The sequence below is a fragment of the Cherax quadricarinatus genome, chromosome 30 (assembly GCF_038502225.1).
Source record: "Cherax quadricarinatus isolate ZL_2023a chromosome 30, ASM3850222v1, whole genome shotgun sequence".
Classification (NCBI taxonomy): domain Eukaryota; kingdom Metazoa; phylum Arthropoda; class Malacostraca; order Decapoda; family Parastacidae; genus Cherax; species Cherax quadricarinatus.
In genome coordinates this window covers 32273089-32280797 of record NC_091321.1, presented here as the reverse complement: position 1 = coordinate 32280797, position 7709 = coordinate 32273089, and the positions used below count along the sequence as shown (strand labels likewise).

Genomic DNA, 7709 nt, shown 5'->3' with positions numbered 1-7709 from the left:
CTTGGTGTCGGTGGCGGTGGGAGCCGGGCACCAAAATAGCCCCTGGGCCGCTCCCATTTTGGTTGGTGGGGAAAGGGGGGACGTGGGAGCCAGCTACGCAACAACGCCAAAAACATAATTATTACACATTATCACAATTGTTTACAGAGTATTTTCTTCTAATAACATAATGCAATGGAGTCCATGAAGGCCTCACTAGGTGAGACACATATTGGCGGGTACGTAAAAACTTCAAGAGGTTATGAAATAAGTGATCATGGTGAGTATGGCGGCGAGCATGGCGGGGGCCGGCGGGCTGCAGGTATCTGGTAGCGAAGGCTGGTGGGCCGCCATTTACGTGTGTGCAGGCCAGCTGGGCTCTTGGAGAGCAGTCGCCCCGCTGCCCAGTCCGATCTCCGACCAGGCTAACCTTCCTCCGCTCGGCCGAACAACAAGCCTCCTCAAGTGTTACGGTGTGTATCCGGCAATAGAACAAAGCCTGACAAATTTCTAAAATAATCTTCAACGGGGAGAGTGCCAGCAGGTCCATTGGAGTATACGTGTGAGAGTGGTCAGTGTTTCGCGCGGCCATAAGTGTTCCAAGTTCAAGATAGTGTAAGTGTTCGTCTGTGTGGTGCAGGAGTGTTTTCCCTTGAAGCTGTGCAGGGCCCCTCCGCCCAGCCCCGTCAACACTGCCTGCAGCTCAACGGCCAGCAAGTGTTCCTTTTAGTATTGTTGTGGCAGCCCTCTGAAGGCTAGGCAAGCGGTGCGCGGAGGGGCCCGCCAGCTAATGTCACTAGCGTGCCCCATCATCAATCATCCCCTTAAAACTTCCCGTCTCTCAGGAATGAAACGGAATTGTTATCCTTAATCTGTAAAAGTGTAATTGTATACCAAAATCTTGTTATAACGTTAGCATTTAATCTATAAATCTCAAAGAACCCAAATATTCTTATTTGTTTCTATCAGTGCTTAAATGAAATAAGTCTTCATAATTTTTAAATCATGTTATTTATATTAAAGCATACATACATATATATATATGAGTAAATAAAAAAATAATTTATTAGGTAAAAATAATTTGTGAAAACTGCAGCAGTCCCAGACTCGTGCAATTGGAACCTCTCAAAAATGCATATAATATGTAAAGATCCCATGAGAGGACTGTGTGGCCAGGGGAGTATTTTGGCTAGACAGTTTTTGACAGCCTTTATAGACAATTATAAAGAATGTCTAGACGAGCTTGAAACTTCCCACAATTCACTATTATTCAAAGAGGATTTTTCCCAGGATATAACTAGCTAAGAATAAGCATGATAGTCTTTGGTTGGTGTGGACTGCTACAACACAACAGTCGCTGAGTCCACAAGTTAGTTTTCCAGGGAGTTGAAAGGGAGTTGACATGTATAGGTTACGACGAAGCAGCAATTTCATGCAAAAGTTTGCCTAATGAGAAATACTATCAAGCATTTTTATATACTTCATCAGTAGCTGGCAAAGCATTTTTTATATTGATGTTGATTTCGATGTTTACTAGTGAAGATAGGATCGAGGATACAAGACGCTCATACATAATAGTCCAAGGAAAGAAATGCAAATTAGTAACTTAATGACGTTTCTAGATTTGTGTGATTGTGATGTTGTTTAACTAATGTGTGTAGAGTTGTGTAATAGTGATGTTACTGAATTGACGTGTGTAGAGTTTTGTAATAGTGATGTTACTGAACTGACGTGTGTAGAGTTGTGTGATAGTGATGTTACTGAACTGACGTGTGTAGAGTTGTGTGATAGTGATGTTACTGAACTGACGTGTGTAGAGTTGTGTGATAGTGATGTTACTGAACTGACGTGTGTACAGTTGTATAATAGTGATGTTACTGAACTGACGTGTGTACAGTTGTATAATAGTGATGTTACTGAACTGACGTGTGTAGAGTTGTGTGATAGTGATGTCAGTTCAGCAACATCACTATCACACAACTCTACACACGTCAGTTCAGCAACGTGTGTAGAGTTGTGTGATAGTGATGTTACTGAACTGACGTGTGTAGAGTTGTATAATAGTGATGTTACTGAACTGACGTGTGTAGAGTTGTGTAATAGTGATGTTACTGAATTGACGTGTGTAGAGTTGTATAACAGTGATGTTACTGAATTGACGTGTGTAGAGTTGTATAACAGTGATGTTACTGAACTGACGTGTGTAGAGTTGTGTGATAGTGATGTTACTGAACTGACGTGTGTACAGTTGTGTGATAGTGATGTTACTGAACTGACGTGTGTAGAGTTGTATAATAGTGATGTTACTGAACTGACGTGTGTAGAGTTGTGTGAAAGTGATGTTACTGAACTGACGTGTGTAGAGTTGTGTGACAGTGATGTTACTGAACTGACGTGTGTAGAGTTGTGTGACAGTGATGTTACTGAACTGACGTGTGTAGAGTTGTATAATAGTGATGTTACTGAACTGACGTGTGTAGAGTTGTGTGATAGTGATGTTACTGAACTGACGTGTGTAGAGTTGTATAATAGTGATGTTACTGAACTGACGTGTGTAGAGTTGTGTGATAGTGATGTTACTGAACTGACGTGTGTAGAGTTGTGTGACAGTGATGTTACTGAACTGACGTGTGTAGAGTTGTGTGACAGTGATGTTACTGAACTGACGTGTGTAGAGTTGTGTGATAGTGATGTTACTGAACTGACGTGTGTAGAGATGTGTGACAGTGATGTTACTGAACTGACGTGTGTAGAGTTGTGTGACAGTGATGTTACTGAACTGACGTGTGTAGAGTTGTGTGATAGTGATGTTACTGAACTGACGTGTGTAGAGTTGTGTGACAGTGATGTTACTGAACTGACGTGTGTAGAGTTGTGTGACAGTGATGTTACTGAACTGACGTGTGTAGAGTTGTGTGATAGTGATGTTACTGAACTGACGTGTGTAGAGATGTGTGACAGTGATGTTACTGAACTGACGTGTGTACAGTTGTATAATAGTGATGTTACTGAACTGACGTGTGTAGAGATGTGTGATAGTGATGCTGCTATGTGGTAATTTTCAAAATAACCACAGTAAAAAAACAGAGTGAAATTCCAAGCACTTTCGTTATTTCTCACATTATCAAGTAATAGTAAAGATAACACGACAACATAAGGCTTATAAAGCTGAGATATGACCTCACCTATGACCTCACATTTTAAGTAAAGTTTTTAAGAGTGACATATCAGGCAGAGTTTAAAATCCTCATAAATTCTTTTCATTATAAATCAATTTAATATATAAATCTTCTGTTCTGTTATTTTTAATATTCCCTGATGTGAAAAATCATAAAAGCGCTTGGAATATCACTCTTTTTTCACAATGGTTATCTTGCATATCAAGATATCACCTATTTACTGTGATCTTATTGCATGTGGTGGTATGTGATGGCATGAAGGGACAGGTGGTGACCAGAGTTGACAGGTGATGTCCGGTAGTCATAGGTGATGATCGTAGTTAACAGGTGATAAGTGATGGCCACTGAAGTTATAGTGACTAGAGGTAATAAATGTTGACCAGAAGTGATGGGTGATAACCAGAGGTGATAACAGGTGGCCAGAGGTATTACACATTCATATAACAGTAATGTTTAACATAGTTATATATTGCAATAAGATCACAGTAAACAGGTGATTTCAAAATATGCAAAACAACCACTCTGAAAGAATAGAGAAATTCCAAGCGCTTTCGTGACTACTCACATTATCAAGGAACTATGAAAGTGAAGCATCCAAGGAAGCTATATAAGGGGTCCGGCCAGCACCTCACTATCAGATCCCACAACGGTTAAACACGTGACGCGATTATACATGTTTATGTATACAGATTTAGTTATGAAAGTTGAAAGATTTGCAAATGATAGAATGGTACAGAGGTGCACCTGAGTGGCACAGAGATGAACGTGAGACAGTGGCACAGAGGTGCACTTTAGAAAAGTGGGAAAAGTCAAAGGTTGAGCACAGCACACTTGTAAGTGAACTAGACGTCTGCCAGGCCGAAAACACTCAGGGAGAAGCATTTTTTTTTTATATTGGTGTTGATTTCGTCTTTCAACTATGCTACATAACAGTTGCGACCATAACAATGTTTTAAAATCCACTGGTACCGGGACCAGTGGTCTACATGAGACGAATAACACGGAGATATGTATTTATACGCAACCCGCAATTTATATAAGGCTCCATCCTGTCACTTCATCTCCATATTGTTTCATACTATGGAACAATGCTCTTCTCCAGACTGAGGGACTGACCACCTCAAAACTTTAAGGGTGATGGACTGATTACATCGTCTTCAAGTACCTTCTGCTTCTATCAACTTTCCTGTACTCGACTGAAGAAGCCTACTGTGTAGGCGAAACGTTTCGAAATATAGATACCTAACTGTTGCATATGTGTCTTACCTAACAACCTGTCGGTATTTTGTACCATTTTAATGTTCAATTTATATAAGTTTTAAGCTGATGCACGAAAGTTGCAACATAAAAAGTGAATACAAGTAAAAGGATCAAAATAAACTTGCTGGAACAGTTCATAATTAACCCACAATTAGCACAGGAAATTTCAGACGACGTTTGCCCCATCCAGGACCATCATAAGGTTGAAAGTAGGTAGCTGATATGCGTAAAACTGATATTTATTGAACATTAGTTTCCTATATTATGCAACAATGCGTGAAAAAATCTGCTATAACAAGGTTATATTTCCTCATACTGCAAACTTCAAGCTGGTGTTGGGGTGAGGGAGGCATCGTCAATAGTTATACGCTAAAACAGAACGGCACTGAAAACTTCCTTGAGTGTTGTTACAATGGTAGAAGCTTCAAGCCGACACCTACATGAATAGACACAAAATAGCGACTGGTTCGAGGGAAAATTATATCCCCTCTAATCTTGAAGTTTTCCCTCAGTCTAACGTTGTTATACTGAAGATATACCCTGCTTTGTGTGTCTCATCAGAGTTCTTACATGGTTTTAAAATAAGCATGGCTTACTGTTATGTTTTTCTTGTGTAAATTGGCTAATAATTAATTTTAAATATGTAAATGAATCGAATGCATGGCAGGGGTGTCCTAAAACTCCCCTGCTATGGGTTCGATCCCCACCCGTTGCGTGATTTGTTTTCAATCGTGTCATTACGTAAATGAAATTAGACAGCATTAGCAGTAAACTGAAGACAGAATTTTTATTTAATTTTTTGGCAGCGAACTACACATATGCCATGCTTCACTAGAGACAAGGTGGTAATAATGTTAACAGCAACAACCTGAGATGTAATCCTCACTCCAAGTAGTGGAGTTGAGTCTGCTTACCTTAATCAACATATAGTAGCAATACTCATGGTGCCTCGTTAGTGCACAACGGAATGTGCTCGCCTCCAGAGGAAAAAATAAAAGCCAAGTGTTTTTTTCTAGTTAGTAGGTTATACTTCAGTATCGACGGGAGTACTGTCTATTTTTCTTTTCTTTTTTTTTTGGCAAAAGTAAACGGATTTTTTTAATTTATGTGAGCAAATTTATTACAAAGATTTTAAAATCAAATGTGACATGTTTAAATACGTGTATATGTGAATTCATACAGTAAGCCCCCTTGGTTATCACCCTCTGAAGACAACACAAGTGTCTAGGGAAAGACAGTGGGTGTACCACAAATTAGAAGTGGTCTTGTGACTGGGCCCCACACCTCGCGAAGGCCACATGCCCTCGCCTTGCCAACTCCGCCCCATAATTCTTGCGGCTCTTTGATTATAGCCAAACATTTGATTCCTTGTGCTCCAGCTTTCTGCACCACATCGCTGTAGCGGTGAACAAATTTTCTTTCGAGATGTTCTCTAAAGCTTTCTTCGTTAAACTGATCAATATAATTCGTTCATAGGCTGCTCATTTTTTTGCAGGTCTACAACCCTTCAAGAGATCAGTATAAATTCCGACTTTTGTAAACCACTTTTCCACGGATTGAATATGTGTAGATATTCTACTCTTTACACGGGTAGCTATACAACAGCTGGCAAGGATACCTATTCAGCTGTCAGCAGGGTTATCTTTACAACTGTTGGTAGGGTAGCTAATCAACTGCTGACAGGAGATGCTGTACAACTATTGGCAGGTGTAACTATACAGCTGTATGCTTCTTTAATTAAGGGGACGTATTATTTTTCTCCTATATGCATCTGGACTGATAGACTCGGGTATTGTATTTGACCCTTTGACAATAATTACATGAAACAAAATTATTACTGGTTGATTGTGAAGTTAATCTTCCTGTTTTTTCATAGTCTCCGGTAAAAGTTAGTTGCAGAACACAAGTGGCGTTTGGGGCTACATTTAGAATAATGGTTTCAGCCCTGAAGACTTTTATCATTAAAGTCGTTTTTTGGATTTTCTTCAACGTACTCACAGATCAAACACGAGTGTGGTTGGTTTATTAGGCTTCAAAGCTGTCGATACTTTGGGGGCCATTAAGGCTGCATGTTACTTGTTCACTACCAGTCAGGAATACATTAATCCATAAAATAGGGATTAAAATAAAGCATTTACACATAAAAACATGTACCTCTTGCTGCATATATTCTTCCAGGGTAAACTTAAATCAAGTTTGAAAGACTTATAACCAGGATCTCCATTTGTTCATTCCTAATTTGGAAAGAAATATTTAAAAAAACACAAATGTGTATCTATTTTAAATAATTTTCATATACTTAATGTCAATTTTCCACGACGAACTCTTTTGTTTGTTCTTGTAAACTCTTTTAAAATGTCGACGGTCCGTAGGACACGACGAAATTTTTCTGGTTACCATACGATCTCCAAAACACTGACAGAAAACGACTACTTAAGTGAAATATATGGGCAGTAAATGCCATATACGACGCCTATATCTTCTGACAGTGATACAACAGTGGGTTCGCTAATGTCATTTTTGTATTCATGATCGCAAACCGAAGCTCTTGGAAAGGTGCTAGTGCTCACTACCTTTGTTATCTTAAACCTGTGCACTTCCCTGGCAATCAGCCAGAAAGGAAACTACTGATTCTCTCAGCATCGATCATTTATTTTCACCTGCTTTCCTTTTTCATCGTTTTTCACTCCTCTTAGATACTGGTCCGCTATTGGTTATTATTGTACGTCTAATGCCGGGTCCACATACATATGGAAAAATTACTGAGTAACTTGTACGGCATAATCATTTTATCCCTGGTCTTTTTTTATAATAACAATAATAATAATAATAATAATAATAATAATAATAATAATAATAATAATAATAATAATATCTTTATTTCTACAAGTACATGTACAAGGTATACAGTCCTAGCTGACATCAGTGACATACTACTACTCAGAAAGCCGCTTGTTATCCTAAGCATTTCGGGCAAATTAGGTCTGTTTTGTCCCAGGATGCGACCCACACCAGTCGACTAACTCCCAGGTACCCATTTTACTAATGGGGAACATAGACAACCGGTGTAAAGAAACACGCCCAATGTTTCTAACCTCACTGGGAATCGAACCCGTACCCTCGCCGTGTGAAGCGAGAGTTTTAACCACCAGGCCACGGGCAATGTTATCAGGAACAATTTGCATAGCCTATAATGGCTTTAATTCATTTGCATTCAAGAGCATATACACGAAATGATGTATATACATTGGGTGACAAATTCACTTGTCGCGGATTCACCTCAAAAGACAA

General features: G+C 39.3%; 1 protein-coding gene across 6 annotated transcripts in view; it reads left to right on the top strand.

Moving 5' to 3' along the window:
• The first annotated feature begins 304 nt into the window (after positions 1 to 304).
• The window catches only part of LOC138853437 (obscurin-like), a 122123-nt gene continuing 114718 nt past the window's right edge, over positions 305 to 7709 (top strand). For 5 of the 6 annotated variants that reach the window (XM_070090077.1, XM_070090079.1, XM_070090072.1 and 2 more), the window contains exon 1: positions 305 to 452. The gene's annotated coding sequence lies outside the window, so the exon portion shown is untranslated. Of the gene's footprint in view, positions 595 to 7709 lie in introns of all 6 variants that reach the window. The other variant, XM_070090075.1, reaches the window with a different exon arrangement.